Here is a 22,798-nt window from a genome sequence, read left to right on the forward strand (position 1 = left end):
AATGGGGGACAGTCTGGGCTTTTTGCCGGTCACCTCGCCTCCCGTCCTGCATCTTTGTGAATACTACACAGCGCATTTTCATACCCCCAACTACAGTGAGGCAACTAGCTCTAACACAAACTTTTAAGTTGTTCTGTCTGGAACCGTTAGTTTTTGCATTTGTTTTAACGTGAACTTTAAAGAAATGGCCCCAAAGCAGCCACATCGGTGAACCTAATATCCGAACCAATAAGCGGTGGAAATAGGAGGAGCCAAAAAAAAAAAAAAAGCGTGGCAAGCTGAGTTCCATCCAGTACATACAAGCACCAAGACCGAATGTCACAACTCTCACCAAAGTGAATATTTCGCCAAATTCACACTCGTTAATTCTGCATGATTACAACCCCATGCGAGAACCTACAAATCTAACATTAGTCGGCAAGCAGCTAAAGCCGATGATGTTAGTCGCATATTCCCAGAATACACGGCCCAAGCGAAATTTACCCGTACGTACGTACGTACGTGCGTACGTACGTAAACGACCACCTGCATCATCGCCGTGACACGGTCGTTAGCAACGTCGCAGGCGAAACACAGAGTTAAGCAGAACAGGTTAGCAAGCTTCGGACAGAGGGCAGAGGGGAACACCCTTTCCCCCTCACGAGACGAAATTGCGGATGGGAAGACTACGAAGTGGGATGGTACGCCACATCCACTGTTGGAGATTCATTTGGGCTGCGTCATCCAGTGGAATGAACCGAATAATCAAGCGAAGACCATCACTATGTAACTAGAGAAACATGAAAAGGTTATAAACTAGCGAGCGCAGGAATCAACAGAAGATCATGACCATATAAAGAGTGAACTAAGAGAGGGTGCGCGTCTGTGAACGTGTGCTTCCGCACGAATACACGTGTCTCAATGTTCACTGCGCCTAACAATTCTTTCGAAAGAGGAACTAAACGTGAGCATCACTTTTATTTAGCCGCATTCGTTCGGTCACCCCCAAATCCGTCATTCTGCCGGAGCGTCCAGAGCGCCCATACGAATCTGGACTACACGGGAGGACATTTGCCCAGCCACGCCCAATGGCGAAGGGCCGCGAGACACCCGCTCCCGCCGAAAAGCACGCACAGCTCATTTGCATCGCGCCACTATGATGAACCACAGCGGGTCACGCCTATTGTCGAGGGTTCGGCGAATTTCGCGGCGAGAAGTAACAGCTAGACACGACACGAGCCACCACCCTCATTGACCTTCTTCACTTCCGCATCTATATGCAGCCCTTGCATATGTTCTAGGGCAAAGGTCATCGAGAGATGCTAAAATGACATCGAGATTATTACCTAAAGCATTACAGAGACGTCGGTGAACGTTTTACTTTTCCCATCCCCCCTTCCTAACCCTCAGCTACGGAAAAACTTGGCCAGCAGACATCTGGACGTCCAGCCACTTCTAGCCTGCATGGTGAAGGCTTCCCGTTCATTGCATGCAGGGATTCTTTGAAAATAGAACCAATCCCCATCAAGTTAATTTGAATGTCTGAGCCACGCGACATTACACTAAGAACAGACTTCCGCTTCATCCAAATCAGTCGTGTGGTTCTTAACTGCAGGGCTAAAGCCTTTCATAAGAAAAGCTTCTATAGGCTTCTATTCAGCACGAATAGCAGCCACATAACAAAAGTTTAAACTTTGACGTTTCGGTAGAGCACATTGTTAAATGTTTAAATCATCAAAAAAAGCTCTACTTCGCAATATTTTTTGTCAAATGCAAGCATCTAGTAAAGAGAGTGCATTTGTCATTAACGTAAAAATATCTTCTTTCTAAAACGCTCATTTTGACACGCTACGATGTTTTACATTTGACACCAGCCTCACACAAATGCATTGCGAAACAGACGGTCAATTTTGTTAACCATCATTGTGAGCATTTGAGCCGAGAGTTATTCTCAGCGCATGCACAGTCACTAGAAAAAGTTTACGGACCACTTTGCGGTGATTTCTCCCCCGCAAGGCAGCTCCGTTGCTACAATGCGTGCTTACGTATAGATTAGAAATTAGCCGCACACACGCACACAACAGTTTTGGTGTTTCAACAATGAAGTAAAATCGCCTGAAATCGGAACTATCGTTGTCCGTAAACGTTTGCCCATTACTCCACTATTGGGGACGTACACCATAGCTTGAGCTGCGTTCGTCGACGGTTAAGAAAGCGTGCCAATGCTAAAATGGCGGCCACTAAAATTCACCTCTCATGGTTGAAGCAGGCTGCGCTTTTTTATCTAACTCCTTCAAGTGGTGGAAAGCCGCCACAATGACGTCAATACATCCCCTCCTCTCCAATCTATCGCGGTGCGTCGACAGAAACATCAATGTTAGACACGCGTCAGCGCCTCTTGCCAGTGGGTTGCGGCACCGATGGGTCGTTTATGTCGGGTCTTGCAGCAAAACCACCAGCAGCATACGTGCTAGCAGCCACGAACACAGGTTTCTCCGGCGAGCCCAGATGTTACAACGTAAATGCCCACGATGTGGGAGAAAGCTCTCAGGGGCGGCAAGCTGTTGCCAGCTTCCTTGAAATGTTTGTTTGTTCCACAGGCCCGTCTTCTCAATATCCGTCAGCGCGAGCTCGCAGCTGGCGAGTCCCTCCTTCGTCGCCTTGTGTAAGCTGAAAGCCTCGACTATTTTGCGTTGTTTAAGTCTCTTCTGTATACTTTCCCTTAAAACTGGCTCTCGCTCGACCTCCGGCTTGCTTCTTTCGACTTGGAGCGCCCAGGTTCAAGGGTTTATGGGGGATCTATTTCTGCCATGTGCTCTCCTCCTTGTCTTAGTTCTGGGAATATCAAATCCCCCCCCCCCCCCAATACTCTGGAAGACAGAGGCACCCCTCTAAGCTCGGTCCTCCCCCTTTTCTTATCTCAGTCACCTTGCCCTTGTCGACCATTTGAACGTGTTTTTACTGTTTATTTCGCTCTTTTTGTAGTAGCCTAGCTCCGCCCAAACTAACAGCACCCATACAACCAGACGTCTCTGCAGTAGGAGTGGGTTTTATTGCTCTTCATGTCAATGCGCTTGCGTTAGGCCTGAGGTTGAAGAAGTCATGGCTGGTTTATAAAAAATGGGTAGTGTATATTATCACGGCAACCATGAGAATTACCGACATACATTTCTGACGGCAGTCCCCTCTCATTGGCTAAGAACGCTACCCGGAGATTCTATGAGATAAATATTCCCTAAAAAGTCCTGTTTGCAGCTGCCCATGTAGCGCTGTGGTATAGTACTTGGTTTTAAACGAGAAGGGCCAGGTTTGAATTCGACATTGCGATGTTTTTTTTTTTCTTTCTTTCTTTCTTAATAGCTCTCGCAATTTGACGGTCATCGTGATTTTGTTAACGCTTTTTTTACTCTCGTTTTTACTATATCAAGAGATCGCCGCACAGGACTTCTATAATGGGTTGAATTACGTTTAATATAGGTTGTGTTCTGTGTCGCTGGGCTGGGTTGATAAGGTTTGTTGCAGTTTGGATGGATTTGGGCACGTTATGACGCGTTTTGTTAGGTTACGTTAGGTTCGGTGAAGTTATGTCACGTTAGGTTACGTTGGGACGTAATATAATTCAGCAAATTCAAGCTAGCCAGCTTTTATGGAAACTGCCGTGGGAATTTCCCGGAGGTAATTCTCACGGATGCCGTGAGATTAGACCCACCCTAAAAAATAAAGCCTAGAAAACTCGTCCCTATATGAAAAATGGGAACGTGGTCAGAAGTGCAGTTTGTTTATCACCGATAACCGGTAACCATAAAGTCCAATCAACAATACCAGTACTGCACTACGCCTCTCAATCCGCGGTCTCACTGTCATTCTTGCACATTTCCCTTTTCTCTACATGCAAGATAGCAAACTGGGCTAGAGCCTAGTTAACACCCCCGCCTCTCCCCAAACTCTGGTTTGAGAAACCAACCCTGCTCCTCCTGGTCTGAGAAACAAATTCACCGACTGCAACAAGGTCACCTGACTGACCAACATAAACGTCGCGAAGCCTTCCTAGATCATTTTGTCCAACCAAACATTCTGGGTCACGGTATCGTCTAATGACCAGCGTAGGACCTTCGAAGCATTCAGACTACGCGCACCTAGCCGTCCTAGCACACACAACCGAGTACTCACCGAGCAATGGCTAATGCACTTCAGGGATGATCGGGATAAAGACACCAGTACTTTTACTGCGGAAGCCGGCGCTCCTTTAGCACTAACGAATGCCAATACTGCCTACCCCGGAAAACGGACGGCATTCAATCCCTTTTACGAAAACAAGCTCGCTCCTTTATGCACGGCCCACCTACTCTCCGTGCGCCATCGACGAAAACATTCGTCGTACTTACACACGCTGAAAAAGCAAGAATGACGGATCCACCCACGGATTCCTTTCGGAGCTGTCTGCCGTTAGCATAGTCGGCCGCGAGCCCATTTTTTGCCGGAAGTTGCGACCTGTCCACTTATCCAACAACGGCACGGAACTCTTTCCGCTTATAGCCGTTCGACTCGATCCGCTATACAAATTTTCCCCGCTTTCCTTATATAGCGCGCGCCGCCATCCCGAGAGGAAACTGGGTCGACGTTGCGCTCGACCCACATTCCCGAAGGTCACCGTCTGTCCTCGAGCCTGTTTTTTTCCCGCCACTTTGCCGGAATGAGGACGTTTCTCTTCCCTACTCGGCCTCCATCCCCGCCCCTTCTTCGCCATTTCTTTCCCGGTTGCTACCCGCCTGAGTCAGCTTCCCTACTCTCCCACCGCCATTCTCCCTGCAGCTTCTCGTCGTACGCTCAAAGATGGCTCGCCCACGCGACTGCAAAACTCGACGGCAAAGCCGGCTCAACATCGCAAAAACCTGTTACGTCACGACGGTGACTTGTCATCCATCACTCATAGTTGTCCACGCCCCGACAACAGGTTTACTCGAACGGATACGCACGCGACGCAGTCAGAGTCGGACCGCCCACGAAGCTACGCAGGGGGGGCCGGTGAAACTCAGTAAAGCACGCGGAAACCACTGACGTCACGAATTTCGGGGTCCGCCCCTCGCAGTCGCGCTGCAATGATCGATACGCCGCGCCGGGCTGTTAAAAACGGGAAAAAAAGCACCCTGTGAGGGATAGCGCTGGTGCTCAGACAGAGAGGAGGAGGTGGAAAGTGTCCGAGAAGCGGGCGATATTTATTTCGAATAAAAAAAAGCGAGCCCTCGTCGTTTTGGGAGCTTGGGTGGATTTGCGTTGAGAGAAACGGACGTTCGGTGGACAACAAAGCTGGGCGCATATTCTCTCTCCTCGCGGTCGGAGCTTTCCTCTCCAACTGTTATTTGCTTTTCAGCACGGAGCTTTGCGCGAAGTTGGAGGCGGGTTTATAAATAGCACGGCGTAAAGAGCCTTTCTCCTCGCCTCAGCGATGTCGGGCTCTCGAAGCCGGGCAGACAGCCTCCAATGTATAAGTGGGATCCATATTTTTGCCCGTAGCGTTGTTTGCAGACCCGAAGCTTTGCTAGTGCCTACGCTAGGTGGGCGAAATCGAATGCTCGCTGAAAAAAAAAATTGATAATGTCGTCGGTAGAAAATGTCGCCAGCCGGTGTGCCTGTTTGCCTGGACGTAAAGTTCACGAGTTCACCTTTCATTGGAAGGCACGCACCGGTTGGACGACTATTTGTACATTATAAGGACTTGCGCGGAAATTTGTTTTTGTCCCGTTTTGAAGTTTGTCTGAAATGTCAGGTTATCCGCTGACCAGCGGTCACTGCAAGGTCACTGGTTTGTTAGTTTCTTGCATCGAATGTCTCGTGTACGGCGATGTGAGGAATTGAACATATTTGAGTAAATTGGGATTTCCCGCTGCACATTTATCAGCGACAGTGCAGTCTAAGCCGGAGTTCTGAAGTTGCTCACTGAGGACATCTATAGTTGCTATAATTCTAGCAATTCGCTACGCTAGGAACGGGCGAAGACAATATGGCAGGCGGTTTGGAATATTGCGCGAAAGCACATTTTCTCGGACCAAATATTTTTTTCAAGGTCAAGGTTTTGGTCTTGAGCGACTTCAAATTTTCCTCTCATGCCCAGCATGCACCACGGCCGGTGTTGTCTGCAGTTACGAGCAGAGCGCAGACGTGACGACCAACGTCTTGTTTAATGGGGATATCCTTCCAGCGTGGCACAGTAGTTAAAGGGGCCATGGAGACAAAACACAAGTTTGCTTCATTCGAAAGATTGCCTTGTTAAAATCATACTGACATCACTTATAACGCACACTTCGCTCAAATAAGCTATATAATTAGGATAAAAAGAAATGACCATGCGACCCACTAGCTCATGTCCCGCAACAGAATCTATGATGTTATATGCCCAGCTGTGCGATTGGCTGAAGCCGGTAAAGCTAACGCAAATTAGGCAGGGCTTATAAGCTTGCCGAACGAACTATTTGCGCTTAAGTGTAGTGCATGTTCGTTTTACAGCAGTAAGAATGGTTGGGGCAAACAATGAAAGTTACCAAAATACACGCAAACATAGATATCCCGATGCGCACTGCTGTCGGTACTGGGCGCACTATGCTTGTTTTAGATGCACAGCAGTACGACGCTTTGGTGTTGCCTTACACGACACTGGCCGATTGGCGTAAGCGACGTGGTCTCACGTGACCCTGTTTGTCGAGCATACCGCATGTTTCACGAAGCAAATACTTACGCTAAATACTACAACAAGCCAGGTGCAAATGCGGTCACAAACAAAGCAACGGTGGACAATGGTCTGCGGCTCAGTGTCGTAGCATGCACCGTCTGGGCGGACTGACGGTAAGCGAGGCTGCGGAGCCTAATGACGCACTGGAAGTTCGTTTGAATACCCGCTCTTGTGACTTCATGGCAGAAGTCACTAAAACACACGATTTGGCGGGAGAATCAAAATTTAACCTAAATTGATAAATTTCTCAGCGAATACGGCATCGTTTGCTGCCGGGCGAGCCCTCGGGGCACTATAAAATACGAACTCTTTCGAATAAAACAAGCTTGCATTTTGTCTGCATGGCCCCTTTGGGTCATCATCTTCGTGGAGAACCAGATGCTGGTTGCTTTTTAACGCGAGAGCGTTACTATGCTCATGAGCGATTTTCCAGGGGTGCGCCAGCAGTCTGGTGTCAGCCGCGGCGATAAAAGTCCACGAAAATACGTCATCGACACCTACCGGAGACTACGATAGTGGGAGCCAGAATCGCACGCTCGTGTGAAGCTGAAATCGGACGCAGAAACAACGGCGATGAAAAGAAAGACAATTATAGTACAGTGGAGACGGAAGAATGGACACACAATTTCAACAAGTGTCGCGCCAGCGCAGTGAATGTCGTTCTGCCTACGTATCGGTGGTCGCATGGGATAAATAAAATATGTCATAATTATAAATACCTATAAATGCCGCCTGCTTACACAAATCGGCCAATTACTTTTCGGATATCCCGCGGCCCGGTGACCGCCACCAACTCTGTCAAACTATGGATGGAATCAGCTGTCACATTCTTGCGCTAACTCAGCAACACTTCGCGGCCACGGCTGCTTTCGTGGTCAAATCTTAACCTACACAAACGAAGATATCCTCTCTTAAAGCTAAACTTTCTATGTCGCACTGCTGGCGTCCGTGCGCACCACAAAACACAACGGAAGACAGCCAACTTTCTCAGACAATGATGATGATCGTGGCTGAAGTGAAGAAAAAACGCTTCCCGTGGTCGGAGTCGAACCTGGAACTCGCGTTATTCTTTCGACGTCTGTCCGATTTCGCTATTCCGACACGGGCGAGGCAGTTTGGATTTGGAAGAAGGTGCAGGACGTGAAAAATTATACAGAAAAATGACCGCGTATCTGCTCTTTCCGTTGCAAATGTCACCGAAAGACGATAGTCGACTGGCGCCCCTGCCCTGTAAAGGCCTCCCTTCTCTTTCCCGCTCCCCTCTCATCCTGTCCCTCTCCCGTCTCTTTCCTTCCAAGCTAACACGCCAGAGGTTTGCTCAAGTAATATTAAATTTACCGCGTTCCACTGCTCCAAGTCGGGTGCCTCGATGCCAGCGCTGCCGTGCGGCGGAGAAGCGCATGAATCGAGGAACCCGACTACAACGTTTATAGAACCACGTTGCCCTACTCCACGAGTGTTCCAAGCGGAACGCGGAACCTGTCTAGTGGAACCTTTCGTTGCTGTTGCCGTTTGATTGTTTTGAATGCCGCCAGGTAGCACGGGCAACAGCAGGCGACGGTTTTCTGCAGTTGATGTAGTATTTCATTTGCTACCGCAAAAAGCAAACATCCATGAATTTGTTTAATAAAGGAACACTGCAAATGTCACTTATGTATTGATTTTCTGCCTCATATTTGCGTAATGTCTTGTTCTTGTTCAACAATGTTGACAAGTGTGAACGTTAACACCGGACTTGGACGTTTAGATTTCGCTGTGAGTATATAAGACTATATTGCGCAGCTTCTGCTTCACTTTGGCCGGGTGGCTGAATCGAGTGATAAAAAGACACACCAAAATTTTCCCGTTGAAGTAGCCGAAGAAAGACTATCGTCTTTAAAACGCTACCCGCGGTCGGAATCGAACCTGGGAACCACGCGTTATGATTTCGACGTCTGTCCCATTGCGCCACTCCGCCACGGCAGAAACAGTTTGGACTTGTAGAGGGGTGCAGGACGTGTAAAATTAGGCAGAAAAAACATGCACCCCTCCGTCTGACGACGACGATGGTTGACGGCGAAGCTTTCTTCGTGCGAAATCAAATGGCGAAGAGTCAAAGTCAAAGCGACTGCGATTACAAGTCCAAACTGAGTCGAGTAAAAGTCGAAGCTCAATGAGTCTAAGTCCAGACTCAGACGACAACCAAGGAAAGATTCGCGTAAAACCTACTCTCTCTCTCTCTCGTTAGACGGAGGGGTGCATGATTTTTTTTTTATTTTCCCTAGTTGCGAAGATGGTGCGCGCAGGAAGATGGAGAATTCAGGTTAGTGGACTACGGATTCTTTAGCACTAAAATGTTTTCAGCATTAGCTCGCTGCTCATTGCTGCAACTTAGTTGATTATGATGTCTACGAAAGACCAAGTCCCCTGCTTATTATCACCTCAGTGACAGAGGAAGAAAATAGTCAGTTGTTCTGGCTATTTTATACACCGGTCTGTCTTTTTGTTGCTTAGTTTAGTTTCTACCACTTTAAGTTCAAGATTTCGTCGAGCACGCAGGATATTTTTTTTAAATGCAGGAAGCTCACACAAACGCGTAAGACTTGAAGGTAGCGAAGCTGTACGTAACGTACCCTACCGTCACGACGGTTTAAGTCCACGATTGCAGCCGATTTGCTTCTTCATTGCCGCAACGACCGTTACTCCATCATTGTTGCTATAACGACGAAGAAGAAGCAAATCGAAGACGAAGAACGAATGAACGGAACGCGCACACTTAAGCTAGGCGCCCACAGGTGCAACATGTACCCTATCACGTGTTCCGTGTCGAGGAGGTGGCGTGATTCGTCGCCCCACAGTAACAGCCGAGTGAGTAAGCCGTTTGACACTCCGGTACTAACTCACTGTCGTAGCCGAGTCGGTTAGACGACTGACTAACTCCGTTGGTATTCGAGTCCTGTCGGTACCGGTGGCTTCTTTTCTTTATACTGTTATACTCAGCTTTGCGAAACGCCGGAACCAGCGAACTATTAAAAGAGCTTTGCTGTTAAAAGGCAACTCCGGGTACGTTTTTATAATTTTAAAAATTCGACAAATACAGAAATACATATACAGCTAGGAGACGCTGCAAATACCTTTGATCTGCTCCAATTTCCCGGTTATAAACATAAAAAAAGCGCACCGGAAAACCGGTAGCCATAACGGGGCAGCACAATCGCCAGTGCGGGTTGGGAATGGCATGCAGACACTCCGACACAGTGTTTGTCTTTGTTGTACCCCGTCGCCGCGCTCAGCTGGCTGGGTGATCGGTCGTTCACTGAAGAGGTTGTGTCAAGACAGTGGTCCCAGCAGGCACTTTTACAGAAGGAGACCTACCTTCTATTCCGTCAGCAGATACGGCTCATGTGAAACATTACAGCGCCGGACAACACGATAGGTTTCAATGCGTCTCCGCTGCTGTTTCCCCTCTTTCCACTCCTCTCTATTTTACCTACTCCACCCGCGCTCCCAGAAAGTATGGTAGCAAACCGACCTCTCTGCCTGGTTGTACCCTACCCTGCCTTTCCATTCTGTTTCTCCTGCTCTATACCCTGGTGAACCCAGCTGGATCTTTGGCATCGTTTTTCGAAGTACACTTCAGCCCACGAGCGCCGAGCAATTGCAAAACCTTTTCTCCCCGAACACTGTCTCTGAACAAAAGTTTTACATAGGCAAACAACTTTCAACAACTGTATCCAGTGGCAGGATTCATGTATTTCAGCACTGTTTAGCGCAACGAAAACAGCGGACACACTTCAGGCAAAGCAAGTACGTAACAGAGGTAAGCAGTTGGCATTTAATTAAAAATTCACATTCCCACCACCACTCAGCTAGCGTATACCCTTGAGCAGTGGGAATGCACGTTGCAGATCTGCCAGTTTGAAAACCAGGAAGCCCTGATCTCTCAGGTGAAGGTTGCGGACTCCGCACGCGGCCTACCAGAATAGAGTGGCCACCCGCTGCCCATAGCTCTTCCTCCTTTACCCGTTCCCCTATTGTTTCAATAAACGCACTCTCTCTCTATCCCTCCCACTCTTTCTCTCCTTTTAGACAGTCTTACGAAAGCAAGCTAAAATCATCTCATCTCGGGTTAACTGTTGAAAATGGGCACTATGACCCCACGAAAATGAAGCTGTAACGCATCTTACGATGTGACGGACGGTGTCACGTATCCCCCAGCTCCGCCGCTACTGGCATTCAGCGGATTTAGCCACCTGTAGACCTGTTCAACCTTTCTTGCTTGGGAACGATCATTTCATTAATGGGCTGTGCTAGCGAAACTATAATTGGCACAGTCGACAGGATTCTCTGACTTCGCATGCGCAACACAGCCAAGAACACGTCCTGATCGCATCAAATATTAAGGGATGAAGAGGCCTATAGATCCCTTCGCGTACTCTCACTTGCACTATAAAAGCTGCCTGTCACTCGATACCCATACAAGCCACTCAGCTGACGTCACGTGGCACATGTCCCCGCTTCCTATAAAACAAAGCCACACACTTGAACAGTTGAGGTCGCGTAACTTCGGCCAAACTCATCCGGTTGACTAACTTCTCATTTCCCGTATGTCCTCACTCGCATAGTTCAAGGATACATCTGAATGATGTCGAGTCTCACGGAAACAAACTCCTAGCAGTGATATCGCACAGGCTACAGGTCTATCAAAAGATACAAGCGATAATTTAAGGAGAGTATCTACATACACGATTCGTACATATATTGCCACGTGAAGAAGATGAGGTTGGACAGTGGCGTACCAGTTCTACGTAGAGGACAACGTACAAGTTGACTAATAGCCGTGCTCGCGCAAAAAATTGCTGCCGCTCATTAAAGTTCGTCTTGTTCACATTCAAATATATCCTTCGTGTCATTTGCCCTGCAGCCACAAAACATTCCACATGCCCTGAGCAACAGCGGGTGCGCATCTCTGGTGGTTTCTTTTCAGTGACAACCACACGCACCCAACCAAGCCTTTCCTGCCACTGCTGCACCTCTTCACTCGTTACCAGTCTTCCGAGTACTTTAGACACGTACATGAGCAGTTCTGGAGCTGCTGACGGCATGGTGTAAAGCCGCAGCAGCTTATCCAGTGACTTCAGCAACAACTTATGCATCACGGCCTGTCGCTTCTCCATGGGAAGCGCCCCTAAGCTTCTTATTTCTTCGTCTGGCAAGAGCGTCGCTTGGGAAAAGCATCAAAGTTACCAGGTCACGCGCCGAAGGATAAACATCCCGCTAGATGCCATATTACGCATTTAAAGGTGGTTGACACATACTCACCTACGGGGCAGAAACTTGGAGGCTCACTAAAAGGGTTCAACTTAAATTGAGGACGACTAAGCGAGCAATGGAACTGAAGATGATAGGTGTAACATTAAGGGACAAGAATAGAGCGGAGCGGATCAGGGAGCAAACGCGTGTTACGGACATATTGGTGGACATTAAGAAGAAATGGACGTGGGCAGGGCATGTAATGCGAAGGCAAGATAACCGTTGGTCATTAAGGGTAACAGAGTGGATCCCTAGAGAAGGCAAGAGTGGCAGGGGGCGGCAGAAAGTTAGATGGGCAGATGAGATCAAGAAGTTTGCGGGGACAAATTGGTCGCAGTTAGCACAGGACCGGGGTAATTAGAGAATTATGGGAGAGGCCTTTGCCCTACAGTGGGCGTAGATAGGCTGGTGATGACGAAAATACAACTTGGATTGACTCCTGTGTTCCCAATTTTCGTCAGCTTCACTGTTAGTATTGAGGTCAAGACACTCTCCAATGTCTTCAGAATGTGTTTTACGGGAAAGCTTTTTTTACTGCGCAGCTCAGCACATGTTTTGGCACGGCCTCAGGCAAAAGGTGCGGATGTCACGTGGTCTGTGAACTGCCTTTGTGCGATCAGCCCCAAACAAGGGACCGCTGCTGTATCCCCTATCCCCGTGGTGTGTTCTTTTGATACGATTTGCAGTGTGCCATCCAAAAAGTTACCCCTATCTTTTCATGGAATACGCGTCCTTCTAAACAAAATGTGAATACGTCTTGTAGGATTTATTCACGTAAATTGGACTCAAGCCCCTATGAAGATACCACATAGACGACTGGAATGCGGAACCAACCGTCATACTGTTTCCTTTGTCTTTCGGAACAGACTGCTCAAGCGCGTACCGCGACAGAGGCTTGTGTAATGCATTTGTCTGCCAGAAGTTTACCGTGCGCCCCTTCCCTGAACATATAATTTCATGAATGATAAGGTCGTATGGCTTACGACCAGTTTAGATGTACGTCAGTGTTTCCATGCGATAATCAATGAACAAAAAAGTTAAAACTCCCCTTTCTAACGCAAGCCGACTGAAGCGCGAAAACCATTGGTACAGTAGCTTGCTCTTCCGCGGAGTGAACCTCGCGTTGGTTGATGCGATTGACTAACAATGCAAGCGACCTGATTCGTCAATAAAAGAGTGAACAGCGCGACAAACATCTCCGTTGCTCCAACCGAGCCCCACTGCCCCAACTGACAATAAATTAGGCACCGACAAGGCGAGGTCCAGGCTCCGGAGGTGAACCTCCAGGCAACGATTTCGGAGAGAGGAGAACCGCCGGCAAGAAGTTATTGGCTGTCAATATACAATAGAACTTCCTTTTTCTCAGAGCAGTACAAATGTCTTCTGATTTTTTGTCCGCATTTCTTGACACGTTTTAATAAAGCTACGGTAACGCTAATTATACGCACTGTCCCTTATAAAACAGCGAAATAAGAGCGGGGAATAAAGAAGAAGCGGAGTTTGAATTATTTTGCAGTATCACCTGTGACTGCCTCATTCGCAGCGTGAATGCTGTATTTAGCCGTTGATTTATGGTGCAGCTCATGCTCATGGAAATTATCGCCCCACAGTGGCATGCATTAACAGCGAGTTTCACGTGCTCACAAAAATGTCCGATCAAAGTTTGATAAAGCGGCTAATCAAATACAGTCCCAGTTAATCAAGCATAATGATAAAAGTCCACTCATTGGACAAGACAATTCAATTGACGATTTTTCTCAGGCAATACAAGCATTTTTAACGCTGATGAAACTCCCGGCACCGACTGTCATCGTGCGAAAAAATTTTAATCTCTATACTCGGTTACAACTCAAGAAGGGCACCACCTCATGTAGTGTATCACTCCGCCAAAGCGCCGGACCCGTGACGTCAGTGCGCGCGCGTTTTGAAAGGGGTTTGCTATGAATGCGTGATATCGTCTGCCCTGTCTTACGCAGTTTGTTTGTCGTCACTGGAGTCGTTTATAAGCATATTAAGTCCAAAAAAATCACGGGAACGGCTCACGCCATGTTCAAAATGTTCCCAGTAACGCCCTACTTGCGCCGTGCGGAGAAACATCCGGCTACGGTGATAAGGCACAGCGGCAACTTCCTGTGCCGTTCTTAAGTTGTCACCGAGTATAGTGTCGGTGACAACGCAAGGGTAATTACCTGCCACTGGACGGGGATCCTTACGCTTTTGTAATTATGTAGCTGAGTTGTTTAAGGTACGAGTATTTAAGAGCGGTAGGATTACGTCACTTAGAGGCTGCGTGTTCGGATCCCGGACGAACTCGCAGAACGACGTTACAGCAAAGCCGTCTGTTGCTAGGATCCAGCAGATTATCTCCCGCAACAAAGCGATGTAGACAGTAATCGCGCGCGAGCGCAGCGCCACCTTGCGGCTAGGTCCCTGGGACCGTAAAACTGTGCGCCACACCTTCAGCGTACAAAAAAAACATTCATAAAAACTAAAGAAGGTCCTATGCTGTTAATATTTTGATATAAAAATGCTTATATTTGCCCCGGAAGAATGTCTTTCCAGCACTTCATTTGTACATAAAGGTGAAGTCTTAAAGGAGCCGTGAAGAGAAAATACAACTTCGTTTAATTTGAAAGAACAAGGATTCAGTATTTAACTCAGCTCCATTACAGCCACAAACGATGTTTTTTAACGAAAAAAAGCAAGAAGTATTTAAAAACTTTCAAATTTTGCGCCACAGTGACGTGTTATGAGCAAGAATGACGTCATACGGGCCAACAACAAAACACAATTTTCAGTGCGTTAACTGCACGTTAGCATTCAAGTTACGCGGTCAAATGGAACTAGGGGCCCCATTACAGACGTCCAGTCATGTGTTGTCGCGACAGGTCAGTTAGGCGGCCGCCAGTCGCACAAACAAGGTTCCGTGACGTCATAGAAAACTTGCGGGAAATTGGCTAGGGGTTCGTCACTGCTTCACACGTTTTCTTTAATATATCCGTTCTTTGTTCGAAGATTGCGATGATATTGGTATCATTGTTATCGGGACTAAGCAGTCTTTCTAATAAACCCAACTTGTATTTTCTCTTCATGGCTCCTTTAAAAAAATTGATGCAAGCTTGTCTTCGGAAGCTGGCTTTCCCACATTGCCTGTTGCGCAGTGAAACATGTCTATCTACGGCGGAAATAAGAAGAGAGAAAACGTCTCTAACGTGGTGTCTGTTCTCTTTGCTTGTCCTCGTCCGCATGCGCTGAGAATTTTTCTGCATTGCAACAGCAACTCGCCTAGGAATCCGTACTCGTCTAACTCTTGTGCTATCGCGAGTATCCTGAAACAATTTTTTATGACGATTATACGCTAAGATGACTACCGTTATGCGGAGTTTCATTGACTTGTCTTAATTACTTCGCAGTTATGTTCTGAACGTTACATAGTTACTTTACAGTATACATGGTCATGTATGGAGACAGTATGGTTACAACAAACGTTGCAAAAGGTTATGTTCAGACCACCGACGCAAAAGAAATATCGTTATGTATGGACGTAAGAAAACGGCGTGTCACGCAGTTCGGTTGGCTGAGACGTTAAATGACGTCATTCTTTACAGTTATTACGACAGTTGCGGCAACAGTCTGAACCCGGTCTAACTGTTGCTTTGCCGGAACTATACGGAAAAGAACAATATGACGATTATCCGCTAAGATGGCCCTACCATTACGCCACCCCCCCCCCCTCCCTTTGTTTGCCGGTCATCCTTCTTCACGGAGTAGAACGGCACTGCATTTTTTTACATGCCTAAGCATTTTTCTGCGAACTAAACGGGAAAACCCGACTGTCCGTTTGTTAAAGTTTGGCGTGTCACACTTCCGCCACATAAGGAAATGCTGTAAAACTGGCGCTAGGGTCTTCATGGTTTCATATAAGACCGCTTGTATTGTCACTGAAAACAATGTCTTCTCGGTAATGCATTTGTGTATAGCAGTGAAGAAAACTTTATTGGTGCTTAATGTACAGCTCTTTTTAGGGATATATGGGGTCTTTTGAAGGTGTTTAGTAAAAGGTCCTTCTGATATCACACCTTGGTACTTGACTTCCTGTATGCTCGTGAACATGTATTCGCGGCAATGCACTTGCCCACAGCCGTGAAGGCAACTTTACAGGCGCTGTCTGCTGTAGTATTGCAGAGATTTGACAAGTCCATCTTGGGAGTTCCCGCAATTTCGTTTACAGAAGAAGATTTGATTGATTGATTGATTGATTGATTGATTGATTGATTGATTGATTGATTGATTGATTGATTGATTGATTGATTGATTGATTGATTGATTGATTGATTGATTGATTGATTGATTGATTGATTGCAGGGCTTAGCGCACCGACGCAACGCAGGCTATGAGTCGCGCCGTAGTGGAGGGCTCTGCATTAATTTTGACCACCTGGGGATCTTTAACGTGCGCCAAAATCACCAACACACGGGCGTTTTTGTTTTTAGCCTCCATCAGAAAAGCAGCGGCCGCGGCCGGGAATCGAACCCGCGTCCTACAGGAGAAGATCCATCCAAAATGCAAGAACTACAATAGGTTAAAGGTAATGATGGCCCACAAGAAAAACCTAGTCGACGATAAAAATAAACCTGCGGCATCTGAGAAACTGGCAGAAAACAAAAATGTTCCACTCAACAACAGGGCATTGCCCTAGCAGGTGGTTTTTGGGCGTGGAAACTTCAACTATTGCACCACACCTATATATTCTAACGCAAACAAAAACAACGCGAAAATGGAGTGTGCAACCTTTTGCCCCATTTATTGCTGCAGCGGTTTGAGGGGGAAAAAGTACGCCGTGTCCACCGAGTTGAATGCTCGGGTGATCGAGTGTTTCCACCGTTAAACCTCGGCTGTCGGTGTTGGTAGCGCCGAGAAATAGCGTCGCTACAAAGCGGCGGTCGCGCGGTTTGTTTGTTTTTCGTCCCCTAAGCCTGCTTAACTCTCCACAAGTAAATATCTGCGCAAGTCGCGAGAACATCCCCTCCGGATAGAATTGAACGAAGAAACAAGCGACATACGCGCAAACTGGCGAACGAACGAAAAGCCACAGCACCGGTGTGTCAGAAGAAATAAAAATCACCGGCCAGCCAAGCGGCAGGAATAGCCCGATAACCCACCGAGCACAGTGACTTACTTCACCGCCACCCGCCTTGCCTACGGCAGGATCCTATTTTTAATGGATTCGACAGATGTCTGCAGGGCGGTGACTCACGCTGCTGTCACTGCGGCTGTCACCGCAGGTCGCCGAGAAAGTGGAGGAGAGGGAGGGGGGAGAGAGATTGGAACAAGTCGCCAGAGAAAGCGGCGACCACGCCAGGGAGGATTGAGACAAACGTCAGCGTCGCGTCGCGAGACCCCTCTCTCCCTCTCCCCCCTCTCTCTCTCTCACTGCGCTTCCGACCACTGAAGCCCGTGTTCTATATTGCCGCTGCCATGCTTTACGCTAAAAATAACCCCGAGGCCCGGCATTCTGGCCCCCGCCTCCCCGCAACCTTTCTGCGACTAAACGCCTCACAGAAAACAAGACGCGTTCGTTGAGTAAGAATTGACAGCGGGACCGTTTCGACGGACCGTTATAAACTGGCTGCAATAACAAAAAACCTGCCATCGATGGATACTACGACAAAGACAATGACGTCATCATAAAATGCGTGCTGTACGTGCGGCAACTGCGGATAAGCCAAACGCGCATCGTAAGCCCTGGAAGCTCGGGGGACTCCGATTCTCCTTTCTGATTGGTCGAAATCAAAAGCGCCACTCACGGTGATCGGAGGTACCAAACTGGTTGGCGGTGGGGAGACAAGCAGAATCGTGCGAGGCTTGTAACCAGGGTAGCGTTAACCCTCGCCTTGTTTATCGTGTTGTTCCTCTCCCCTCTCTCCGCCTGCTTCTCAACACCAGCTGCCAAGAAAAGCAGCAAACTTTGAGGAGAGTGAGGGAAAAAATAGAAGACCGGTGGCGACGAGTGTCACACTTGGCGGGTTTCCGTCTTATAAGCTCGCCGATTCTGTCGTAAGACAAAGGGCAGGGACTGCGTGTGTTCTTGTTTACCTCGCCGCATATGCATCGCTACGACGTCCAGTCGAAGGGCGGAACAGCGGCAGGGTTCTTGCGCGAACAATGCCATTACATAAACGACTGAAATCAGGGCCGCGACTATGGCGTGCCAAAGATTCTGCAAAAAAAAAAAAAAGGGGGGGAGGGCATTTTAGAGTGCACTAGAAAAGCGCTCGGTTGCACCATTATTCCGTTGAGTAAAGGTCACGAAATAAAACTTGTCCTAATGAAACGCGTTAGTCACTGAAGATGTAGTTTAATTATTATACAGCGCCGAGTACTAAAAATTAAGGGGCCTGTATAGTCAGACGTAATGTCGACGCGCGCGGCACGGCGACGTTGCGTCAGCGAAGAAGGTGCAGCACTCATGGACTTGGCGTGGCCGACGTAACTGCGTCCGTCGGCGCTACCCGGCGGCGGCGGGAACGAGATGCAATATGCTGCATTTCGCGCCGGTGACGCCAGCCTCGTCACCGAGAACGCGGAGCGTCCGCGCGTCGACACTGGGCCTCTTCGATTTACAGTCTCGGGCTCACCGCGGACTCCCCGAGAAGCAGTCCAACATTCGATTTTCCCGTGTATCCCTATGGCCTCGGGGAATCCTCGGACTACCCGCGGGCAGCCCGCGGGGAGCCAGAAGTGGAAAATCGAAGAGGCCCACTGTCTGCATGCAAGGTGTGGGTAGCTCGCAGTTCCGTTTCATGCAAGAAAGCGAATTTGCGCATGCGTCAAGGCAGCGCGATACGGCGCGCTATGACGGTCGCGTTGAAGTATAAAAGGCTCGGTTTTCGTGACAGCGTTACGTGACAAACCTGACGACGCCGACATCGACCACCGCTTCCCAGAGCACGCGCGCGCTGCGCCAGACTATAAAACGGCCTATAGACGGTATTCGTTGAAAAGTTTAGCGGTCAATTTCATCGCTTGGCAACACTGGAAACGGCCACAGACATGGCCGATGCGCCACGGACATGGACAAGTGCCGCCATCCCGCGGAGCCCGACGTAACGAGTGGGGTGCCTGATCTGGGGGCCGTGCGCACAACGTCGCCTAGCAACAGACGCTTGGCCACAGATATGGCGGCGCACTCGCATGGTTGCCTGCATGAATTCCACGCCAATGAATACCGGCCATAGGAAGTGCATGACTAGGAACGGAAAGTCGACGGAATATATCGAAATTATGCGAGTGACCCTGGAAAACAACCGTGAGTTGAATTTTATTTTAAACTGCTTGGAGCCCGTTATCATTCTTACATTACTTAAAGTAGCACACATGCTAGCGCTATTCCTGACACTGGGTGAGGCGGAGGTTGAGGGGTGTAGATGGAAACAGCTTAAGGAAGGTGGTAAAACGGATGACGTAAGCGCTGTTAATGGTCCCCTAATAATGATCACTTGAACCCATTTTAATTCGTCATTGCGGGTTACTGGTTCTGTGGCTGCAACGGGTAATCACAGTCACATTTCAACCGAGTCAGTGTAAGTAACTGTTCATCCCGTTCGACACAATTTCTGATCGTAATTATGTCCACCTGCGCGGAATTTTCTCTTACTTCTAGTGAAGACCTTCAGGAGATCTTTGGTGGCCCCGGAAAGGAGGTATACAGCCGTGGAAGTCTCCAGAAACCAAGAAGCTTGTTTTCGGCCAGAAGGTTTCCAAAAAAGTATACATGAATGCTAATACAAGTACTGAAAACATGAACAGCAGATCAGACACTAAAGAACTCAAGTGTGTGGCTTCTCGAGGCTACACTCTATGATGAGTAATAGAAAGTCAGCTTCATGGGCTACGAACCAAACTCGTCTGGTAGACATTATCTGAGCCTAGATTAGGAGAAACAAGTGTAGTTCGGATGGATGCCGAGGACGAAGAGTAAAATAAAAGAAGTAGCAATGACCACGGAGGGACGCGGTGATAAGAATTGCCATATCGTAGGTCGAGGGATCTGATTGATTATTCTGGCGCAACCAATGGATTCGCCTGTAACACCACAGGACCTGCTGGAAATAAATGTCAGAGGCATTCATCTAGCACATTGGTTCTAAAGTGAGGGTCCGCGAAGCCCTCCGCAAACTACCAGAACTTGCCGGCAATGCAGAAAGGGGGCGTCGCTGCATGACACGTACGTTTTGTTTCTCCGCGTAGCACATTCTTTAACGTCGTCGTTTTGCGTAACACGCGAATTACGAGAAAAAAAGCCGTTAGAGCTGCAACACTCGTGTTCTTTTAATTAAAAATCCCGGGCCATCTCCACTAACGTGAAACCTGGTGAGGGGCGAAGCATGCAGTGTATAAGGGTATTCTTGGCGCCTTGGCGTTTTTGCCAACGGAGATGAAACCGTTGGGGGGTGCAGGCTTTGCTGTAAAAGTCTCGTGCCTTTGAAGCACAAAGCATTCTATCGCGAGGCGTAAACGAGTGCCCTGATGTTTTTTTAGTACGCGTTACGGAGCGCTCCGGCAGCGCGAGGCGTAAACGAGTTCCCCGGTGTTTTAGTACCGTGACTACATGAGATGACGCTTACGACGACGACGACAGGAGACGCCAACAGCCCTAGCCCCTTAAGGGGGTTCACCCCTAAAAGCCGGACGCACAAAAGGCAGCATGCAGGTGCTTGGAAAAATTTTTGATGCAATAACGAATTGTTTAGAATTATAACGAATTGTTTAGAATTATGACTTGCATAAGTATAAAACTCACGCACAAAAGGCGGGCGTTGAATAAGTGCGTGGGTGACGTAATGTGCAAGTGCAAATTGTTTGACATTACGACACCGATCAACATAGTTCTTCGTGGGGTCCCCCATCACTTTTACAAGCCCAAAAGTGGTTTCCGACACATTCATGGCTGCCAATTTAATAGACGGTAAAATTGTAATAAAAGTGCTGCCAAGGTTTGACGGGCACTTTTTGCTGCCTATCGACACTTAAATAGATGGAGCTTTAGCGTGGCATTCGATCCGCGCGGACTGCATTATCAACGCGCTCACTGCACGACCGGAACTGTTGTGGTGTCGACATTGCCAATACTAATACACCCCCAAGACTTTTGAAATCTAAAGAATGATTCTAGGCACCAGCTTTGACTGGTAGCGGCCGGAAAGGGGAGTGGCCTAGCAACTGCAACCAGCCAGAACATTGCTAAACTTTGCATATAAAAGAAGTATATGTTTTAAAAGTATTTAGCAGGTGTCAAACTAGCTGCGGAAGAGTATCCCCCCCCCCCCCCAACCCAAAGGTGTTGTGAGACCATTTCTAAATCTGTCTTCTTCGTTCACACCGTCAGCCCACTCGAAAAAATGGGAGCACTCAGAATCGAATAAAACAAGAATACGAAAGTATCTTTCTGATGACACGCATTACGAAATTTAATGCGCACAATGTGAGCGATTTTCCCCGTTATCAATGCCAGTACTGCTGTTCGACCGCCTTGGATGCGGACAAAAGTTTAGAAAATGTTTATGATATAATGGCACTTTTTAATTTAAGGCAACGAAGTGTGGTTGGGTATTTCCTTAGTTTATGCAAAGAACGTCATTGCTTACGTCAGACAACGCAAAAAAAAGAAATGGTGAACCTCAACATCTAAATTTCAGTACTGTACATATTTTGTCATGGACTGACCAATGATTGTGAGTGGTTGTGGGAGCCACGAAATTCGAAAATGAAACATTGAAGGCAGTGGGGACGTTGGTTGACCATACGCCATCAGTCGTACTCACTGACGTACAATCGCCATCAGTCGTTCTCACTGACGGCATCTGTAACGCGAAAATGCCGAAGTGAAAGAAAAATATGCCTGGGACCGAAACTGGGTCTCTCGCGTTATGAAGCCGGCGTCTATCCGATTACTTCATTTCGACAAGGTCGAAGCGGTTTGGGCGACAACCAAATATTCCGTCACGAAAACGCTTCTCGTTGAACCATCATTGTAGGTTGACGGTGGTGTGCATGATTTGATTCGTTCCTCAAGAAAAAAATACAAATTGTTGTGTTTAAAATGCTCGTTCTTTGCATTCAGCGCATTGCATATAAGGTGATTGATCTGAAAATGAGCTCTCAACCTATACATCGTGTGGCCATTTTTTCGCCCGGCCCATAATACAGATTCCCTAAACACGAAAACGAAAAATGTGGAAAATGGCTGATGGCCAATGGCAATTGGTCAACCAAATGGCATACCTGCACGCTCCAGTTTTAGATGAATGAACATTACCATGCTCAAAATTGAGGGCTTATAGTTCGTTGCCAATCCTACCCGGTAACCCAGTGGTTCTCAACAATGGGTGTGCCGGAACGCCTTGCGCGTTTCCAAAAGTAATGACGGACCCCACGATGAACTCTCTTGATCCATGTCGTAATGTGAAACACTTTGCGCTTGAAGCTTTAAAACATGTGCTATCATTAAAACATGGGCTACTCCGCGAAATTAAACGCACGATTCATGCAGCGAAATAACCTTTCTGCATAGCCAGAAAGGTGTGGCAAAAGGGAGAAAAGAATGAGAAAAACAGCCTTGAGGCAAGCTTCCTTAAATGGCCTCGCGGACCCCCTGGGGTCTGCGGAGCCCTGTTTAAGAGCCACTGCGGTAAGCAGTTGCTCATCTTCCAAGCCGACGTCGTGCCGCATTTTCGCGCGTACAACCCGCACCAAAAATGCGAAAATTCCAGGGGTGTAGTAGAGGTGCGGATTATATGC

The 22,798-nt window shown here is 47.9% G+C and overlaps 1 protein-coding gene across 1 annotated transcript in view; it reads right to left on the reverse strand.

The window, feature by feature from the left end:
- LOC144138195 (serine/threonine-protein kinase SBK1-like) overlaps positions 1-22,798 on the reverse strand; it is a 53,622-nt gene that overhangs the window by 27,170 nt on the left and 3,654 nt on the right. The gene's annotated exons all lie outside the window — the stretch shown is intronic.

This window comes from Haemaphysalis longicornis, unplaced genomic scaffold, assembly GCF_048455015.1.
Source record: "Haemaphysalis longicornis isolate Haplotype H1 unplaced genomic scaffold, Haemaphysalis longicornis Haplotype H1 scaffold_5, whole genome shotgun sequence".
NCBI classification, from domain to species: Eukaryota; Metazoa; Arthropoda; class Arachnida; order Ixodida; family Ixodidae; genus Haemaphysalis; species Haemaphysalis longicornis.